The sequence below is a fragment of the Acipenser ruthenus genome, chromosome 25, assembly GCF_902713425.1.
Source record: "Acipenser ruthenus chromosome 25, fAciRut3.2 maternal haplotype, whole genome shotgun sequence".
In the NCBI taxonomy this organism is placed as follows: domain Eukaryota; kingdom Metazoa; phylum Chordata; class Actinopteri; order Acipenseriformes; family Acipenseridae; genus Acipenser; species Acipenser ruthenus.
This window is the reverse complement of record NC_081213.1, coordinates 9,202,938-9,225,928: the sequence shown is the minus strand read 5'-3', so window position 1 is coordinate 9,225,928 and position 22,991 is coordinate 9,202,938. Positions and strand designations below refer to the sequence as shown.

The window sequence follows — 22,991 nt, the reverse complement described above, 5'->3', positions numbered from 1 at the left end:
TGGACTTTGAACGTCTCTATGACAGTATAACGAGAACATGATGGGAGACTACATTTGGGGGCTGATTCGTGAAAGTGATTTACAGTATAATCGTAAATCTCGAAAAACTACTCACTTCTAAATCTTTTGTAGTCATTTTTGTATTACTTTAGTATCAATACATGTTAATTTGGATTCATATGTTGTTTTTTTCTGACTTTATGTGAACGAAAAGACACAAATTCGCCCGTTTTCTCATTGGAAATAGGTAAATTTCAAAATATCACTGTCCTGGTCACAAAAGCAAAGTTTGTGGGGAATAATAGCCATTTTCTATACTTTTGAGGCATAAGCAATTAGGAAATAACACTTACTACCCAGGAACCAAAAAAAAAAAAAAAATTGTTACACGGTGATATCGTTGAGCTGTGTATGAATTGAAGCAATTGAGATGGCAATGTGGTGAATGAGGGACTTCATGTCCTTGAAAATGTTGTTATAAAGCTGAAGGAGGGGATCCGTTCGGCTGTTCTGGAGAGGAGGAGATGACCATGACTGGAGAGGAGGGGCTGTGCTGCGGCCTGTCCTGGGACTCTGGGCGAGTGAGTTTGTGGAAGCATGATTGCGAGGAGGCAACGTGGGTGTAGCCGATATAAGGGTACAATTATTGAACAACGCCATGCGCTCGCTTCTAGCCAGGATGTTGATATTGTTGTTGGTTTTTAAGAGTTTGGCGAGTGGCTAATCCTTATAAAATAGCTGCTTCGGAAGCTGAGCCTGCTGGCGGGGGTGTTTTGATCTCTGTAGTGCCGGCGCAGCAGGTCTGCTGAAAATCAAGAGTTTCATTTTTTTTGCGCAGAGAATAGGCCGCAGCGTATGCAAAAGCAAAACACAAGAGAAAGAGCTGAGCTGTGACTGGGTTTAAATAGGGAGTTAATGATGATAGACAGGTGAAATTCAGAAGAAGCAAAGACCTGGCTCACGCCCCCCGAACTTTCACTAAAGTTAACATTTAAAAACACAACTCGAGCATACTCTGTATTTAACACACCAAAGGTGTATCAGTCTTGCTGAAATGCCAAATAGCGTTTGGAACATCAGTCAATAACCTTTACTTTGGAACCTGATGATGTACTTCTGAAGCCACGCCCACTGTGCCTGCTCTATTTAAACACCGCCCAAGAGAGCCAGGAGTGTTATAACAGCTTATTACAAAGGTTTCATTTGTGCAATATAAACGGTGGAGTCTGGAGATGCAACAACATGGCTTAGTTGCTGATTAACTGCTGTTCATGCTTAATGAAATGGACATGTTGTTTTAGGTAACACAGGTATAGACAATGTCGACCCAGGGGACTTTTTTTACATGAAAAAAGAAACAAGGACCAGGGGTCATAAATGGAGATTAGATAAAGGGGCAATCAGAACAGAAAATAGGAGGCACTTTTTTACACAGAGAATTGTGAGGGTATGGAACCAACTCCCCAGTAATGTTGTTGAAGCTGACACCCTGGGATCCTTCAAGAAGCTGCTTGATGAGATTCTGGGATCAATAAGCTAACAACCAAATGAGCAAGATGGGCTGAATGGCCTCCTCTCGTTTGTAAACTTTCTTATGTTCTTATGTTCTTATTAATAGACAGAGCCTGTGTAAGTCCATTACTGTAAGTGTGTGTGAAGAACCCACAGCGCAGGACAATGGGGAGCGTTTACTCAGCACTTGAACAGGATGGGGTAGAGTTAGGGTTGGGGATGGAAAAACAGCAAATATATCTTGATGCAATGTCTGTCAGCTTCCATACAGCTCACACTGTGTGAATAATCAGTGTGTGGAACTATACCCTGAATAGATTTTCACTGCCGCATATAAAGAAATAAAGTTAATCACAAGTCAAGAGTCTTCAATAGATCTAGGCTAGAATAAAGGTTTATAATATCTGTCCTAGAGAGAAGAAAGGAGAGAGCCATGCAGGAACACTGTAGAAACAGGACCTGTGTTGAATGAATTGTGAGTAATAAGAAGGTGGCACTGAGTCATGAAACTGCACAGACACACGGCTGTGGGGACCCTTACTGAGTGCAGAGAGGCTCAGCTGCAGTAGAAGCACCGGCGACAGTGCTTGTGTAGGTCTGGGTCTGGATTACAGATACATTATTGTGAAGACAGCACCATAAACGTTGCTTTAATTCAGGCCTGTGCCCAGGGGAGCTGCGGAAGGCTTGTCATTTGTTTGTTTTCTAGTTGTTCATTTGTTCGAGTAAATAACAGTGTGAATCTGTGCCAGAACTAGTGCTGGGACAAACACACAGCTGGAAATGCATTTGGTACCAAAAATGTCCATGTTCGTATTCATTCATATAACAGAATTTATAAATGACTAAAATATATCCTAAATAAAGAAATAACTGCATAAATACAGTCTGAGTAACTAACACACATATGAATTTCTCTTGTTTCTTTAACAATTTTGAAAAAGTACGTTTTTCATTCCTCTTCATCTTCACTCTGACACTTGTGAAGAACACTTCACCTGCCACAACACTATATGTTTGATAATGATTTCCTCTTCACAATCATTTCCTTCCTGTGTTGCAGGTAATAGGACCCCCTCTTGCAGTGTAGCATGGAATGGGAGTGGAAGGCTCGGATGGGGTTGCATTACGCAGAAAGGAAGTGAACTTTTTGGTGTGGTGGCAAAAAAAATTTCAAAACAATAAGAGACTTAAGAAAGTGTTGTTACACCAAAAAGAAAACCAGTCGGAGTGCAAAACCTCAGCCTGGAGAAATATGTCTGAGCTAATAATTGTGTAAATGCATTCAGAGATACAGAGTGTGAGACAGAGGGGTCTGCAGTCAGCTGGGATTTAGTTCTGAGAGCTGGTTTGAATTTTTTTTCCTGTTTTAATATTGAAAGACAGAATCTGCTGCTGTATTGTATTACTGGTGCTGGAGTTTCAAGTCTTGAGAATCCCCTGCTTCAATAAACAAGTCTCTTCATGTGACTCTCCTGTGTGCAGCTCAATGAGACGTAGCTACAGTGTAGCACATTTTACAATGCTCTCAATCTCCTGACTGGACATCATGTGAACCTGCAGTTCATTTCTCAGGGGAAGATTATCAGTCAAGGATCAATGAAAGACTCAGCTAGTGCATTGGCTATTTTTCACATAATGTTTACAGAGCTGGGTTTCCATCCAGCTTCTAAGCTGGTAAAAATCTTTTTCAATGACGCTGATTTGTGCACACCAATTCTATTCTTAAGTTCACCTGAAACATGCAAATCAAAGCCTGGCGTGCATGAAAATGAGGGTTAATCCTTTGAATAAAACAGGAGTTAATTAAAGACTGGAAGAAATGCTTTGATATCAGTATAGTGCATTACTGCCAGCATACTCAGCAAGTTTAGTTTCATTCAAGGGTCATAATGGACCAAATACCTGAACACAAAAGCTAGGGGTCACATTTCAAGATCTTTACAGCAGAGTGCAAACCTTTTGGGATTACAAAGAAACTTCTTCTCATATCCCCACTCACTTCCCACCCTCCCCCACTTGATCGCCTTCCCCGGAGATGATAAAGGGGGGGGGGGGGGGTGTATAATCTGCACAGCAATGGTACAGGGTGTCCACATTCATGTACAGCACTCGCTGGAGGATAGCTTTACTTCCTTGTCACAGAATGGCTTGAGCAGTGACGTCAGACCCGGAAGATCACAAGATACAGACAGTACTTGTGAGTGATGAAAATGCGCTTTTGCACATTTATTGTAAAATAAAAAGTTTAACTGACAAAAACACTTTGTAAAAGAAACGGCGTGTTGGCCAAAACAGACAGACAAAATGAACAGACACTAACAAACAAACACTGGATGAACAACAAACAAGTATTGTGCTGGTTTAAAAGCCAGTGCACTTAGCAATTGTTATTATTCTGATTTAAATTGTCCTCTCTCTCTCTCCCATTCCTTCTCCCTGAACACCCAACCCTGAGTGAGTGAAACACTGCCTCCTTCATGCAGCTGTACCGAGACTCGATTCCTAATCAATCATTCAATTGGAATCTCTGTACATCTGCATGTGAACTAATTGTGCTCCCCGTGCTTCCATACTATACACATTTTAATCTACACGTGAAGTGATTGTGTCATCCTCATGTCTAAATACAAATTTACATTTTAAATCACTCATGCTCCACATAGCCCCATTATATCCCGTGCACCAAGACCTATACACCAACATTAACACACCACACGCAACATATAAGCATAAAATACGTACAGGGGCGGGCACACTACCACATATCTCCCCCCTTGTGCACAGCACACATGGCCTCAACGGTCACCTCCCCCCTTAAAATCCCAAAAGTCCTGCACAAAGTCTCGGGCCAGGAACAGAGGCAACAAGGGGTTCATGGGCGACAATGCTGCCAGTAGCCAGGCTTGGAAATCAGTCAACAACCTTTACCTTGGAACCTGATGAAGTCCTTCAGAGGCCACGCCCACTGTGTGTGCTGCTCTATTTAAACACTGCCCAAACCCAGGAGTGTTATTCTGAACGCTGAGCTAATTAACAGAGAGCCGAGATGTCCGTGTTCCTGACAAACATGTCTGTGATTAGCCTGCTCCTAGCACACACCGTCACGGTGTCTCTGGCTTTAGTTTTAACTGCTTTTATACTTTTATACTTTTACTCGAAATCCTCCAAGTCGTCTAATTACAACTTCCCCCCCGGCCCGCCGGCTCTACCTGTTATTGGGAACTTGAACATTTTGGACCTGCACCGGCCGTACAAAACACTGAGTAATGTGAGTGGCACTGGGGACCAGGCAGGGCATTAAGATCAGGATTGAAGTGGGTAGTTTGGGTAGGTTTTTACTGATTTAACATCAGGGCTGAAGAAAGAGAAACACGTATATTTTATTGGCCATAAGTTTAGATATTTTAGAAGAAGTATTTTTGTCATCTGATTCTGGTTCACTTAGCAATTAACTACAGTACTTTATTAAAAACTATCGATTACTGACCTTCCCTCCCTACTGTAAATGTGCAATGCAAAATGCATAACAAACAGACTGAGAACAAGAACATGCATGGGTACATTTGGCGTTGGGTTTGTTTCTTTCTTTTAGTATTTCTTGAATTCTATTTTAATGGCCTTCATTTAGAGGGGAATTGGTAGTTGTATTTAAAGAAGTGTTTTGTGCAGCTACTCAGCAGTGAAATCAGCTGTCTTAGTGCCCATAACATCTGAAAATAAATCTAACATGCAGGCAGGAGGAGGAAAATCATGCCCAAATCTGATCTGAAATATGAATGTGTAATATAGCAATTCCTTTATACAATTGTTACAATGGTAAAAACATAGACATGTGTAGTGAAGTACAGTGAAAGCATAGGCCAGTGGAACTCAATTCTGACCCTCAAGATGAAGTCCAGTCCAGGATTTTACTCCAAGCAGGTTCTAATGTAGTTAATTGAAGCTGTTAAGAAGCAATTAACTAATTTAGGACATGCTTGGATTAAAGACCAGGACTGGAATAGATCTCGAGGGCCAGATTTGAGTACCACTGGCTATCATAGCAAAACACAGAGACGTATGGGACAAAAACACAAAATGAACCACTAAATGCAAAGGTAAATATTCTTTCATTCTGAATTGGCTAAAAAAACAAAAGCATTTTTCATAACATACTACAGTTAAAAACCTGTTAAAGAAATGAGAGACGCACTCTTCTGTACAGTGTGTTAGTAATGCAGACAGTATTTATGCATTTATTTCTTTATTTAGGATATCTGTTATAGGAATGAATACAAACATGGGCGTTTTTGGTATCGAATGCATTTCAAGCTGTGTTTGTCCCAGCACTAGTTCTGGCACAGATTCACACTGTTATTTACTCAAACAAATGAACAACTAGAAAACGAACTAATTACAAGCCTTCCGCAGCTCCCCTGGGCACAGGCCTGAATTAAAGCAACGTTTATGGGGCTGTCTTCACAATAATGTATCTGTAATCCAGAGCCAGACCTACACGAGCACTGTCGCCGGTGCTTCTACTGCAGCTGAGCCTCTCTGCGCCCAGTGAGGGTCCCCACAGCCTTGTGTCTGTGCAGTTTCTTGACTCAGTGCCACCTTCTTATTACTCACAATTCATTCAACACAGGTCCTGCTTCTACAGTGTTCCTGCACGGCTCTCTCCTTTCTTCTCTCCTGTGCAGCCCAGACCCTCCGCTCAGTATCCTCTCTTTAATAAACACCATCAATTACATTCGTGTCAACCAGAAATAAACAGGTTCCACATTAAATCCACAACCAACTGAAATAGCGAAGGACAGATATTTAATAATTGAAATGTTTTTTTACTAAGCCAGGTGCAAGTAATAAAATATGATAGTTAAAGAATAAAATAGTTTTATTATTATTATTATTATTATTATTATTATTATTATTATTATTAGAAGCTTTTATTCTAGTCTAGATTTATTGAAGACTCTTGACTTGTGATTAACTTTATTTCTTTATATGCTGCAATGAAAATCTATTTCAGGTATTATAATAATATATATTATTCAGAGTATAGTTCCACACACTGATCATTCACACTCACTGTGAGTTGTATGGAAGCTGACAGACATTACATTATGATGGATTCGCTGTTTTTCCATCCCTAACCCTAACCCTATCCCTAACCCTACAACCAGACCCTTTCATGTTGTATGTAAGTAGTGCTGTAAGCCTTGTGGAGTTGCTGTTGCTGAGTGCTGTTTTGCCTGCCAGTTCATGTTTAATAAAAAGCGTTCTTTTCCCTGGATCCCTACAATATATATTTATTTACGAAACTTTATAGTTTTCTATAAATATATATATATATATATATATATATATATATATATATATATATATATATATATATATATATATATATATATATATATATAATCTTGACTCGTGGATTGTGGGTTCAATCCCAGGTGAGGGACACTGCTGTTGTACCCTTAACCCTTTGCGGTCCATTGTCGGACCTGGTCCGACATTGCAATTATTCCTATCAGGTCCATTGTCGGGCCCTGTCCGACATCATTATAGAGACGCAAAAAACGGGTTTCTAGTCGTTTTTTCTCCGGAAAAAGCCGAGAAAACCATTCAATGGCCGAGTGGGAACGACAGGAGCCGAGACAAGTCGAAAAAAAAAAAAAAAAAAGGCGTATCTCATGAATAGTCATACATGGTATCTGGTATCAGATAACGGGGCGGTCATAAGTAAACAAGCTGAATGGTACTGTATCAGCGCACAGATAACACGGACATTTGCAGAGCTTTTTTGAGATGTTATAGTAATAGAATAATGACTTGGATCACATTATTGAGGAGTTTGGTGATAAAACGAGTGATCAGGAGATGATCGATCGGTATGTACCACTATTATTATTATTATTATTATTTATTTATTAGCCTCTGTGAAAACGATAGCGAACGAAAGGGTGGGGCGGGGCTGGAGATGCCTCGTGAGTGCTTTGTTGATATGCAGGTCCTTTTAAACCCGTTTGACTGAAAAAAAATACTTTTAAAAAGCGCGTCTAAAATTAACTGCGCGTGTGAAAGTAAATTGGACCTGACGTGCCTGACGCGCATTTAATAAATGGACTGCAATTAAGCAAGGGACTTTACCTAGAATCAGTATAAACAACTGGATAAATGGATAATTGTATGTAAACATAATGTGATATATTGTAATTGTGACAATTGTAAGTTGCCCTGGATAAGGTCATCTGCCAAAAAATAAATAATAATAATTTAAATGCAATCTGCTGAACTATTTGCATTTGACTTGGTATTTGTATATTCTGATATATAAACATTTGCATTTGAATTTAAAATCATGGGAAAGCTTAATAAATGTTAGAAATAACTTGAAATATCCAACTCTTTTGGCTTCTTTCACAAATCTTGGACTACCTTACCTGAGTTAACATTAGGTAGTCCTAGATTAGTGCTAATTGAGGCCTGTGCAGCCAGCTATTTAAGAGCTACAGATAATTCAAATGCTCTGATTAGATAAATTATTCATTCAACTGAGGGTTCAATTCAGTAATTTAAAGCTCAGTAAGAACACAAATCAGCAAACACTGGGTCCTCAGGACCAAGATTGGTAAACACTGTTTTATGTAACTTGCTTCCTATATTGGTACATACCTGTTAATTATTATGAACTACGTGATTACTGTGTTTACGTTGTTATTATATAAACTGTTTTCCTTGTATGTCATCTTGGATAAAGGCCTCTGCCAAATACGTGCTAATAAATTAACATTTGTTGTATGGGAAAATATTTGAAGTCCATTTAGCATTTGTCACATATTTGCATTTGTATTTAGTTTGGTAGTAAATGTATCAAATTTGCATTTGTATTAAGCAAAATTCGCAAGAACATTGACATTGGCACTGGTCTCATCAATGGGGCAATAGGGAAGCTTCAAGCTGTTTCCTACTATCTGGAAAACACAAGTATTGTCAAAACCATAATCACCAAATTTAACAATGGAGTCACCCATACCTTTCAACGTTTACGCTCAAAGTTTGAAATCATAGATAGAGTCTACATTGTTCGAGAGCAGTTCCCAGTCATTGGTGCTCATGCAATCACCATTCACAAATGCCAGGGGATGACTCTAAAAACAGTTATGATGGATCGTGGTAACTCCATTTTCTCCTATGGACAAAGTTTAGTTGCACTTTCCAGAGTTACTTCCTTAAGTAGTATCCACCTTATCAACTTTGACCCCACCTGCACGTACGCATGTCAAACTGCAGTTGAAGAGTACCATCGGCTCAGAGGGATTTATTGTCCTGAGTTGATAAGCTTGAAGGAGACTAACACGCACAAGCGACACAAGGTAAAAGATTGTGTGCATTTCATTCACCGAGCCATCATTAATGTTCAGGAACAGCAAAAGCCTCAATCTTCTAAGAGAACATTGCACTTACACATCCATTCAGAGACTTGAGCAACCCCAATTTCACCTCATGCTATGCAAATGCAACATTGCAGTGCCTTCTTCACTTGCAACCTCTGAAGGATTCATTAAAACACAGTCAACAAGAGGCTATCAGGAGCTTTGTTCACAAATATGATCACTTGCTATCCACTGCGTCTCTAAAATACAATGACTTGCTAGAAATGAAGTCATTGTGTTTTATCTTGCTCTTAATTGTATTAATACGTGTACTGTGATTCTTGAATGTATTTTTGTTTACAACTGTCGCCCTGGATAAGGGCGTCTGCTAAGGAATACATAAATAAAATAAAAAAATAACTACTGTGGATATATGTGTCACTTAGGAAAACCTTTCAATAGAGGTGAGCAGCAAGATGTTGCAGAGTTTCTCACCAAATTGTCTGAAATTTGTCCTGAAGTATCTTGCATGGTTTCAGTCACAATAAGTCATGACATTCTATGTACTAGATGTAACTATTGCTCATGAAATTGAGAGGTGTTGTATGTTTATCCTCTACATGTACCTGCTGGTACAGATTCCATGTGTTTGGAAGAACTCATTTATAGAAATGACAAATGGGCAATGATTCCTGGTAGTAAATGTAGGCAATGCAAAACTTCTCCAATCGTGAAACGTGAACTTATTCAATCAGCAGGAAGAATGATTGCAATTCAACTTATGCTTTGGGAAACCAAACCAGATGGGACAGTTACAAAGTGACACAATGCTAAGTTTACTGCTGTGCAGAAGAGCAAAATTACTGTGGAATTACCAATTAGCTTCTATTATCATACACCAAGGACAGGGTGTTACTTCAGGACACTATGTGTCTGTTCTTGCTGTGGGTGCTACTGGAAAATGGGTGCATGGAAATGATGCACTTATTGAAGTCAAACCATGGCCAAGAAATGCAAAGGACATGTGTATGGCCTTTTATGAAGAGATCTAATGCTTTACAAATGCCTTACATTAGCCTAAGTTCATAACACCACTATATCAAGGAGAATAAGGTTGTTTTTTCCAGCATTAAAATGTGTTAGTATACTACCCTTTAGCACTGACATGCATATTTACCTTTTGAACCATTCATAATATTGTAATTTTGTACCTATGTGAATATCAATATATCAATACCTACCAAAATAGATAATGTTTATCTATAATGTTTTCACCACTGATGCAACTATAAGAATACAATGTTTACACTTTCAATACTGTCCAAAAGTCCCTTCTACCATTATTTTACTTTCAAATCTTTTCTCATTTCTCTTATATTACTCTACTTATTATTCTCTTGTAATGTTTGTCTGTCTATTTACCATACACATTCTTGAATATCTTTCCCTCGCTTTATTCATTATTTGATGAAGTAAAAAAAGAAGTGATATCTATAACAAAAACAATGTGAAAAAAACAAGTTAGAAAAATGCAACAGCCGTTTAAAGTGATGATATCAAACACAAAAGCAATTGGAGCAACCTTGTCAAGCATCAAGCAAACAGGCACAATTGGAAAGGTGCTGGGGCCCAACATTCACACAATTGTTGTTTCTAACTTGGCTTCTTTTTTTCATCGCTCCACTTTACATTGAAATGTAAAGCTCAAAAGTCACATCTGCAACAAAAAACATTGACAATGCACAACCAAAAAAAAAGGCTCCAACACCCCAGCCCTAGATCTGCAATGCCTGCCCCATCAACTGTCACTTCCCATACACTTACCTTGCATTCTCATTATCCCTTGCACTCGTTACCATTATTGGTCTTGTTCATCACCTTCATTGTTGGAAACAGACTGCTTCATGCTCTTTGAGGTATTCTTGAATGTATGGGCTAAATGTCTGTCCATGTATGCCCTTATCTACGGTGCCTTACCTGCATGTTGTCCTTGTTTCTTCCCAAAGCATACTTGTCTGCACCTGTGATGACGCCTCTCCCATTCCTTGTCTGTCTTTCTCTCTGTAGTAGTGCTTTTAAGGATAACCAAGAACACTTCAGTCTGTGTTGAGCACTTTCCTTGGCACATGTGTCTCAGCATCTTTATTCTGGTTAAACCCAGCTGATAAGGGAATGAGCATTTCATTGTAAAGTGGAGCGATCAAAAAAAGCCAAGTTAGAAGCAACAATTGTGTGAATGTTGGGCCCCAGCACCTTTCCAATTGTGCCTGTTTGCTTGATGCTTGATAAGGTTTTCCAAATTGCTTCTCCTAACTTGGGCTTTTGTGTTTGATATCACCATTTTAAACAGCTGTTGCGTTTTCCTAAGTTGTTTTTTTACATTGACAATGTTTTTGTTATAGATATATTCACACACACACACACACACACACACACAAACACACACACACAGGGTGCATATGTCAAATTTCCAAACTACAAAACACAGTAGGCAAGCCTATACTGTAGTAGCATACAGCTGTGGCCAAAAGTTTTGCTTCACCTGGAATCTTAGGATTGAGACATAATACAAAAAAATACACTATATAAAACTGAAAGCACTTCTGCCTCTCGGTTCAATCGGCTGCTGACTTCAGAAAAACACAAGAATTCGTAGCTCTAGCCAAAAGGAGATTCTGAGCAGCACACACATGACTAACATGAGAGCAACGGGAGCAAGAGAGGAAAATCCCTGTCATCCTCACTGGAACGACAGGAAGATATCTTACAAGCGCTTTACAAACCTTTAGGCAGAGCAGCATCCAAACAGAGGAAGAGTTCTGGGAGAAGCACAGAAATGTTGGAAGTGCACGGCACACATCTTTTAATACTGCACTACTGACGCTATGCCACTGTAATTAGCGGATCTTGCAACTTACATTTGAAGTTCTAACAAGTAGACAAGCTTCCCTGCTAATGCTTTGAGAGTCATCGCTCCTCCTCTTCTCTCTCCAGCTCTCGGAGACGTACGGCAATGTGTTCACCTTCCACATGGGTCCCAAGAAGTACGTGGTTTTGACAGGCTATGAGGCGGTCAAGGAGGCTCTAGTAACCCAAGCAGATGAATTCTCAGAGAGAGGCCAGACGCACATTACAGAAGATTTCTCTAAAGGCGGGAATGGTAAGAGAGGTCTAAAAGCCTGTTACTGGACTGGGTCTAGTTTGAAAAAAAACACAATTTCTTGAATACATTTTTATGTTAATAGGGGGAAAAAATCATTGTTGCCTAAATATCAGTTCTTTGGAGAAAGAAACATGAATTTGAAGATTTCATAAGCTTTTTGTCAGCTTGTCCTGTTGTCGGTGACACTCCAGCAATTCTCTTAACTAATTAATTTTCTCTTCTTGTTTAGATTCACTTTGTATCATTTATCACTAAATAGAGCTCTCAGAATAATATCTAACCTCCAAGTTCATCTGGTCCACCAGAGTGTAACCATTAACCTGTCCCCCTGCCACACTCTTCCCCTAGAGGATGTAGGAAATTCCTCATTGTTTTATGTGGTGGTTCTTACTGCTGTATGTCTTACATCCACAGTAGTCTAGTATGTCTGATAGGTGATCATTGATCTCTGTGTAATAAGATCAGGTTATATATTGTAGTCTTGGACCAGGCTGCAGGCAATTCCAGGTTGATACTGGAATGAGTCTGAGTTTCAGGCTGGTTTCATGATGGGAACGTTGTATCACTGTAGCAATGGCGCTGTGTTCATGTTTCCCGCAGGTGTTATCTTTGGTAAGGGGGAGTCCTGGAAGGTGATGCGTCGATTCACCCTCTCCCCTCTGCGAGCCTTAGGGATGGGGATGAAGACCATTGAGGACCGGATCATTGAGGAGTCCCAGAGACTGGTGGAGGTCTTCCAGTCCCACAAAGGTGACGATCAAACCAAAACCACAATACATAGACCAGACCTAGATTCTGCAGCTGTGTGTGTCCCCCCCCAAGCTTGTTAAAGTTTTGAAAAATCTGTTTCCAGTCTTTGTTTCAGATTCTGCTCTGCTCTTTTCTGTTTTTGACTTAAAGCCAAGTAGACTAACGTTTTACTTAGTGCCTTCCTCTGAAGAAAGTAGACTAATGTTTTGGCTACTGCTTTCTTGTAGTGTCGTAAAAATACTTTATTTTTGTTTCTTAGTTTTACCTTCTAAATCTTATTAAGCGTTTGAAGTTACAGACAGCTTTTCTTGTTCCCTCACTCTAAGGCAAACCCTTTGACCCCCAAATCATCATCAACTCTGCTGTCTCCAACATCATCTGCTCCATCATGTTCGGAGACCGCTTCGACTACGGCGGTGCACAGTTCCTGAATCTGCAAAGAATTGTGAACGAGAACATCGGGCTGATTGTGAGCCCCAAGACACAGGTACAGTGTAGTGATTAGACCTCCTGCTCAATTTTGTCAGCTCTGCTAGCGTCTGCTGCATTCAGGTCTGATTTATTAAGCTGAGACAGAAGTCCTAGCTTCAATTTCAGAGTTCTGTTGAAAAAATAGCCTTGCAAAGTTGCAGTGCTTTGCCTCAACTTTGTGGGCATTCCCTGGTTCTTTTGCCCACCTCTCAGTTTACCTTCAGTTTTCAAATGTTAGAGTGATCGCAAGTTGCTGGTTTGCATGTCAGTTAGTTAGGTGTGCTTTCAGTTATTCTAACTCTGACTTGCAATTGTTGCACTGATCCAAAAAGTTGAATAAAGAGGGACGTTTGAGTGAAATGTGTTAATTAGGACAACACAATTGTGACAGCATATTACAATTTAAAACAATCACAGTCGCTACTTACACAACCATTATCAAAAGTATTTATTTGGAAGGCTAAAGAAACGTGTCATTATGTGTCTTGCAGTTTAGAATGCTTCGAGAGAGGGGGAGAGAGGAAGAGGAGTCCGATACTCTGCAAACAGAATATACAAAACTAAAGACTGCAAATAAATACATAGTTTCCCTTGTACAACAAAAGAAAGTGAAACAGGGATTTTGTGACTGTGCATCATTCCCAAGTGTACGAGGCGCTCTTGATTGCACACATATTCACATTCGGGCACCTTCAGAAAATGAAGACAAATACTGAAATAGAAAGTGTTTGCAGCTAGTGTGCGATGCAAAGTGTCTTACCACTAATGCTGTTGCAAAGTACCCGGGCTCGTGTCATGATTCTTTTATATGGAACCACTGCACACTGTCTGAGCTATTCCAGAGGAATGTCATTAGTGAAGGATGGCTGCTAGGTAAGTACCCAGTGACTTTATTAGTTACGTCACAACCTACATGTCCTAATCCTGTATTATTAATTGAATATTTGATTTCACTTAGGTGACAGTGGCTGTGGTTTGAAACCTTGGTTACTGAGTCTTGTAAGTGTTTCACAGACACCCGAGGAAAGTGTGCACAACATAGTGCACCGTGCCACCCAATGCGTGATTGAAAGAACTATTAGTATTTTGAAGGGCCGGTTCAGTTGTCTGGACACTTCTGGTGGTATGTGATGCCTTTGTGGCACGCTGTGTATTACACCAGGGTTTACCAATCCTGGTCCTGGGGGCCCACTGTGTCTGTTGGTTTTCATTATTATTATTATTATTATTAATTAATTTCTTAGCAGACGCCCTTATCCAGGGTGACTTACAATTGTTACAAGTTATCACATTATTTTTACATACAGTTACATTATTTTTTACACATTATTTTTACATACAATTACCCATTTATTTCCAACTAAGTTCAAACCCCAATTGAACTGATAATGTGCTTAATTTGACCTTTTTAACCCTGTTTTACACAACATTGCAGTACATCGTGGTATAGAGCCAGACTTTGAAGTAGGACCACAAATGAATGAAGATGAAATCAATGAACAGTGTGCTAATGCCCATCATCAGGCGACTGGAAGCGGCAGGGATGTGTGACTTGAACCAGTGGTGTAGTCGAGGGTAAATTTGGGCAATATAGTGTTTACCCACTTCTCGTATAAGGGATACAGAGTTTACTCTTTTCTACTCTCCTGTGATATCCTAATCCTGGGTTAAAGGCAAGCTATTTTGACGGTGAGCATCTGTGTTGTGTTCAGACAATGTGAGCGGAGCAGAGCTCCTCCGCTCTAGGAAAAAATAGGGACGCTACGCTCCACTCACATTGTATTAAAATAATATATATACACACACATACACATATATGTGTATGTGTATATATATTCGTTTGCCCCTTTAAAAGCAGACCCAGGACACAGGAAATTGATTTTAAGCGCTGTCGCGCTATATTTAATAAACAAACAACAAAACAAAAACAAACATCTAGCTCTATACAAGCAATAACTAAAACACAGAAACCTAAACTATCTTGCAGGACGGCTAAGCCGTTTACATGCCAACCAAAAACACACCACACAGGTTTAACACAAAACAAAAAGGTTTTTACACTACCTTTTCTTCTTACGCTTGAGCTCACTATCAAGCGGACTCCTATACACACCAGCAGCCCTGAACAGACTGGCTGCTGCCTTTAAATACCCTGCTCTAATTTACAATGATCACCAGGTGCAGGGGATAATTCATAATAAAACAATTAACAAAACAATTACCCCAACCAATGTGCAATTGCACATGTTTTTTTTTTATGCAGGGAGGATATTAACCCCCTCCCTGCTGTGTTACAATATATATATATATATATATACAAATAAATAAATAAACTAGCCGTTTTTCCCAACTGTGTTGCCGATTGCAGATGAAAAGATGTAATGTACATTCAGAAAGGAATACTATTTAATCATCCTTATTATAATCACATACCTTGACCCAAGTAAAAAAAATCTAAAAGCTATGATCAGCAAAGAGAAAAGCTGACAAAGTGCTCAGAGAAGTTCTCTAATTCAATTCGAAGTCGCTTTCTTAGTGGTGGCAATCTCAGGTGGAAAAATAAGCCGTTGATCAACATCTGCCAGCATTTTCCAGTCTCTAGCAGCATCCAGTTGTCCTGGACGAGGATTGGTTTTAACACCTTTTTGGTGGTTGCTCTCCTAGGCGGAGGAATGTTGTCTTTTGTGTGTAATGTTTTGATGGAACTGGTGGCAACTCATTGGTCATGTTACGCTTGTCTTCCAATGCTAAGGCCAAACATCGCAGCACCTGGTCATAGCGCCAAGTAAACCGTCCTTGGCTAAGAGCCACCTTACATCCTGACAAAATGTGCCTTAATGTTGCAGGTGGTGAACACAAAGGACATGAGGGATCCTCTCCTACCCAGAGGTTTAGGTTCTGTGGTGATGGGAGAACATCATATGTTGACCTGATGAGGAAACTGATCCTGCTCTGTTCCATTGACCATAGGTCTTGCCAGCCAATCTTGCGTTGTTCCACACTCTCCCATGTCATCCATTCTCCCTGCTTGGCCTGGGAAACAGCCTTTACACACCTCATCCTCTCCTCCTGCTTTTGCACCTCGTTGACTACCAGCTTCCTCCTTTGAGCTGGGGCTGCCTTGTGCCACGTAGAAGGAGCTGAACTGAGACCAAGACCCCCTCTTCCATGCTGAACTTGCCCCATGATATCACCGATTTGAAGGGCAGCCTTTGCATCTTCCACAGCTTTCTTTGCCACCCACTTTCTTCCAGTTTTCAACACAAGTGCTGCCTCCCTTACGCAATTGTTGCGTGACTCTACTAATGTAATTTCCAGCCGGACCTTGGCACACTTAAACTCCTCGGTTAGAGCAGAGACTGGTAGCTGCAGTATTCCTTTACCATAAAGTCACAGCGTGGAACTCCCAACCATTTCCTGATGTATGAACTGATTAAAGCTTCCAGCTTCTCTACTGTTGTCAAAGAAACCTCGTACACAGTCAGTGGTCACAGCAACCTCGGCAGTAGACCAAATTGAAAGCACCAGAGTTTTAGTTTGCCCGGTAAAGCGCTGCTGTCTATGCTCTTCAACCCTTCCACTGCTTGTTGTCTAACTTCTCCCACACGAACTGTGTCCTTTAGATCCCCGTTGTACCATCTCCCAAGTCTTTTCACTGGCTTCTCAGACACTGTTAGTATTGCCTCACCATTAATGTAGAACATTTTATCTACTACTTTACCTTTAATTATAGAGATGCTCCTTGAATTAGTGGGCTTGAATTGCATTCGTGCCCATTCAATGTTATTGGTTAATTTGCCCAATAACCGATAAATGCAGGCTACTGTCGTAGTCATGGTTGTCACCTGCCAAATCAATTCACGTATAGAATGTGCCAGTTTTGTTTGGTGTAAAGTATTTTATTTTGTTTTGTCTAAATGTTTTATTTTGTTATTTAATAAATACAGACACAGCACTTTGTCCTGCAGTACTGGTGTCAGTCTCTTCCTTGCCTGATGACACCCACAAGCCATCCTGTTCACAGGGTGTTTTTTTGTTTATTTTGTTTTGTTCAATTCTCATTCAAGCAATAACAACATCATTGCAAGTGTTCTCTGCGTCCATCACACGTCTGTTTCTGCTGCCTCCGATTAAGGATTGCGACTGATTCATCTTCCCTGCCAGTGTGAGCGGCAGCGTGTGCAGCAATCATGTAAGAGCATCGGAAAGGACCCTGGCTGTTCTGGGGCTGTTCTGTGTAGGTGTAGTTGTGTAGAAGAATGCAATCTCGTGTTAATTGTGTCTCAACAGAGTACTTTTTATTCATTAGAAATCTTCATAGCAGTACAATACCGTTGCATTTAGTGGATTGGGTAACCCCTCGCAGTACAGAGGATTACAAGGCAGTACCCTTTTCATTTGATATTTATAGCCACTAGCACACATCCTGCACCCCAAGCTCCTCCAATGGTTACATAATTATTATCTGATAACATGGGAATGTTCAAGAGCACTCTGCTATGCAAGTAAAAAAATACACCCCACGCTCCAGCCCCGAGCAATCGAAACGAATTGGAATTCTATCTAATATACATACCAATTTCATCTACATTTCATCTGCTGTGTCTTTTCCATCTGTCATTTATCTCCCTCTGTATCCTTCTTTTTCTTTTTCTATTTTATTTTTCACATAGTGGCTCAACATCCTTACAAATATTGAATGACGATGCAGACGGAGGCAGCGAGATCACTTTATAAAGGGAACAGTTTGCTGGAAATAATGAAATACATCGGAATGAATAATGACACAACTTTTAAAATGAGTTCCCGTTGATACTCTTCATAGAATTCAATTCCAAAGAGGAAACCATCACAATATTGAAGGAGTACATCTTGAATTGCATGGCTATATCTCAGTGATAAGTATATAGGAGAGGCGTATTTTTCAACATAACCACCGCCTTTAAGAATGCACTTATTGTAAGAAATAATTGAGAATATATTGGAAGATGTACTGCAATTATATATATATATATATATATATATATATATATATATATATATATATATATATATATATATATAATTGTGTTTATTTTGAAGAGTTTAAAAGTGTTTGAGTAGTATTTTGTTTAAACCTTTATTTTATTCCTGTGTTCTGTTTGTTTTATTATTTGTGATTTATTAAAAGTGCGCAAAAAGCTCTGTGCCAGGGTCTCATATAGAGTTGAATTAGGAACATGCAGTTTTGCACATTGCTGCTTGTATGTAGATAGCTTAGTAAAATAAACCACCTACACGTTCACTGAAAGTGAACTCGCTTGTATTGATGCAACCCACGCCTTCTAGACCTTAAGGAGTGACTTTTTGCCGTTTGGGTGCAAAAGAATAGTAATTTTCTTACTCATAGATGCCACATCCTGAAATATTCGTTACAGAACACTCTGCCGTTCGATTCATGGAACAGATTTTTTTTTTTATTGTACACTTTATGATTTTATCATTTTAGATTTATTTATTTTTTCATACGGTTCATCATTTGAAATCTATAATTCTTGCCTCTCAGACAAAAAGGTATATACTGTATATACTAATACAATCGTCCACTGTAGTTTGTAAGATAATGACTTGTACCACTCATGTGGCTGAATTTGCAGCGACCAGATCTTTTTTTTTCAATGTGACACTGTATACAGTAACACTTTAATGGAGGATCATTACAGCCATTTTCACCATTAAACTCTCCCTCTCCCTCGTCTTTCAGCTGTATAACATGTTTCCTTTCCTGGGCTTCTTCCTGTCTGATCACAAGAAGGCTCTTACAAACGGAACAATATTCCAGGGGTACTTTAGAAACACATATAAGGATTGTAAAGACAGTGTGGACAGCAATGACCTGAGGAGCTTCATCGACACGTTCATCTCCAGGCAGAGAGAAGAGGTAATATCAGCACAGCAGAGCCTCTATCAGGGACCAGCAGTGTGGTCTTAGTGCATTAAAAGTGCAGTTTTACTGCATATCTAGTGGAAAAGCCTTCACAGTGAAACCAGCTCAATATCACTCCTGTTAATGGTCAGAATATAATGGAAGTGAATGAGGATGAGCTCCTGATCATATCACTTTGATCATTATCAAGACTAGAGAGTTTACAAGGTGCTGTACAGAACTGAACAGTTCAGATATAGAAAGTAGCACACTATAGCATGGACACTGCAGTGTGTGTGTGTTACCATCTACATATACAGTACAGATTGCACAGTAACCAACACTACTGCAAGCAATGCTGCCCTTATAAAGGGTTCCTATAGTAAAAGCATAGCAAAGTGTAATATAGCATGGTAAATCATAGGGAAGCACTGTAAAGAATAGCGAGTTATGGTAAAGCATATTAATAAACATGGCAAACCAGGGTAAATTATGATAATGCACAGTATAACCACGGGAGAAGCATGGTAAAATAACAATACTGTGCTAAACATATTTTACAAAACACACACATTTGTTGTATCAACACTTCAGTGTTTTAATGCTCATTTTGCCAGGTTATTGGTGAACTCCAGTAACTCTGCTGATCAGTTTTGTTGAAGTGATATTACAAGTTTCTGCCTGTATGTCACACATATATTGATAGAACTGCCCCTGCAATCGATTGTATTGGCCTTCATTGCTTTACAGGAGGCCAGAAACTCCATCACGTATTTCCACGAGGATAACATGGCCGTCACAGCGGTGGACCTGTTTGCTGCAGGGACTGAGACCACCTCTACCACCCTGCGCTAGGGGCTGCTGCTCATGATGAAGTACCCCCACATTCAGGGTGAGCGAGGGGTACCCCTACTTTCAGGGAGATAGTGTGACTGAATGAATCCTGACCTGATCACCCCCTGCCTGCCATTCAGTCCTGGGTCTCTCTCAATCAGATACACCTCTTCATATCAGTAATTGCAGTGTGTTTGTAAATCCTTCCTGTTAACAGACAAGGTCCAGGAGGAGATTGAGAGTGTGATTGGGAGGGAGCGCCCCCCACAGGCCAAGGACAGGAAGAGCATGCCCTACATGGACGCCGTGCTGCACGAGATCCAGAGAGTGGGCAACATGGTGCCCATGAACCTGTTGCACGAGACCACAGGGGACACCACCTTCCGGGGTACAGGATACCCAAGGTGAGACAGACAGTACAGCCATGTCTCATTATATTAGGTTAGCTTTGGTATTTTACCTTTCTGTAAATGTGTGTCTGTCTGTGTCCCAGGGTACCCCGGTGATCCCGCTGCTCTCCTCCGTGCTCTCTGATAAGACACAGTGGGAGACCCCTCACCAGTTCAACCCCAACCACTTCCTGGACGCGCAGGGCAAGTTTGTCAAGAGAGACGCCTTCATGCCCTTCTCAGCAGGTCAGTGTGTCAGAGAGGAGCAGGGACCAGGTTAGACAGGATTGAGGCTAACCCCCCTCCACCCCGGCATTTTAACTGCAAAGGGAACTGCTATCAATAGAGCTGCAATCAGCAACCAGTTTCCTAATGGAATATAGAACAAGTAACAATTGCTACAAAGCCTTCAGATTCAGCTGAAAACATGCAGGTGCATATTATTCTACTAATACAATATATGCAATACCGAAGGTTTGACAAGACAACTTCATTAGATTCTTCCATTTGCGGGATACAAATTGGTATGTTACTGTCTTACAGCTACTTTACTAACCCTGTAGTGTGTGTGTGTGTGTGTGTGTGTGTGTGTGTGTGTGTGTGTGTGTGTGTGTAGTGTAGTGTAGTGTAGTCTAGTGTAGTGTGTGAGTGTTGCAGTACGAGTCGGTAATCCTCTGACCCCCCCCCAGGTCGGAGGGTGTGTCTTGGAGAGACCCTTGCCAAGATGGAGCTCTTCCTCTTCTTCACCATGCTCCTGCAGAAGTTTCACTTCCGCCCGCCCCAGGAGGTCAGCCCTGAGCAACTGGACCTCACCCCCACCCCTGGCATTACCTCTGGTCCCCAGCCCTTCCAACTATGCGCCCTGAGCCACTGAGAGACCCTGTGATACTGCGACCCTGCCTTACTGCATCTGCTAGACCTTACTACAGCCACTGACCCCTCACACTGGAACCTATTGAAATTAGGGTGTCAGTCGATTAAAATTTTTGATGGTTAATTTATGGGGATTAGAAAATGATTCAGTACCGTCGGCCAATCAGCTTCCAGTTCTAGCGGGCTCTAATAGACGGTAGATGCCTGCTGGAACGTCTCAGCGCCAACTGTGAATCAAATTTAAAATCAATCTGCGCAAGTGCTGGCTTTTTATTTTTTGACTTGCTGTATTTTTAAGGGTAGTTCACATCTATTGGACAGTAAATACTAAACAAAGACACAATTGGTCAAAATCAATTTTATTTTCCACCAAAACCAGCCAATCAATACTTTGCATTGACGAAAGCAACCAATCATTGAACTGCAACTGCCTAGAGCCAATCACAGATGGTCATCTCGACTGCAGCACAGACACAGCAACTTTCCACAACAACAAAGCGAGACGCGGACATTCAGTAATATTGCCTCATTCACATATAGATTCAGGAGAGAAAGGCTTTGGCTGAAGGTAGAAACATGGTGAGTTAGGAGGCATTTTAGAGTGGTATTTAATGAGAGATTGTATTGGTAGTTCATCGTACATGGACTGTCCAGTAGTTGCTCCATTCATTCCTCAGGCAATGCCATGATTATAAATAGGAGTTTAAAACCCTAACAAGTTAATAAAAAATACAAATCGATTTACTAAATAAAAACTCATTGTTTTTCTCTTTATATTCTGACAGCGGCTTGCCGTGAGTTCACTACAAAATATTCATTTGGCGCTTGTAAGTGCCGTTTATTGCACTAGCTGTGGGCTAGGGCTGGCGCTTAAAAGTACTGTTGGTTTGAAAACTAGGTAATAAAACGGATTTCAAAATACAGCTCTACTCGCTGCCACTCTCTCAGCACACTTCTAGAACAGCACGCAGCCGCACCTTATATAGAGAAATCAAACGGGAAACAGCGGACCTGGTTGGAACCAGGTTTCCGCAGCTACACACACAGACAGACGCACAACACAGCATGAAAGTGAACACAGTATACAACTATTTACAAGCAAATCCTGACCACTAGCAGTTCAATGCAGCACCAAAATGTCTCATTCATAAGTCCTGTGGGACCCGACGCTACAATATGTATGTCATCCAAGTTTTTTTTATTTAAAAACATGTTCGGCACTCTTTACTCAGCGGAAAGGTACCCGACGAATCAGTACCCGAGTTCAAGGTACATCTAGGTTTTAAGTTGGTGGTAAAAAATAATTTTCTAATAGCGATAGTGCCCTTTCGATGATGGCTCTACTGTGTGATAGTTGACCTTGACTTTCGACGGGCACTATCGCTTAATTAGTTGATTAATCGGTAGATTAATCTGTGCACATTTTTAGTAAAGGTAACGATATCATAGCGACTGTCCTGCATAGTAATACTAAAAAATCAATAGAATCTTGAATCAATGGGGAATTTGGTCTTTTTAAAAGCATTTTTATTATTTTTATTGTAGTTAATGCAACACATTTTCACAGCACATCGGTTGTTTCCGTAGCTACGTACTTGGCTTCCTTCTTGTACTTCTGCATCTAGCAGAACCTGAGGCAGGAAGAGATGAAGCTGTTTGGAATCTTGTTACAGGTACCCGAGAACACTGTGGCTATTGAGAAGCGATTGCTTAACATGCTGTCGTAGTCAGAG

General features: G+C 40.4%; 1 pseudogene; it reads left to right on the top strand.

Annotated features, from left to right (window-relative positions):
- The first annotated feature begins 12,665 nt into the window (after positions 1–12,665).
- LOC131701551 (cytochrome P450 2K1-like) lies at positions 12,666–21,650 on the top strand (annotated as a pseudogene).
- Positions 21,651–22,991: the final 1,341 nt, after the last annotated feature.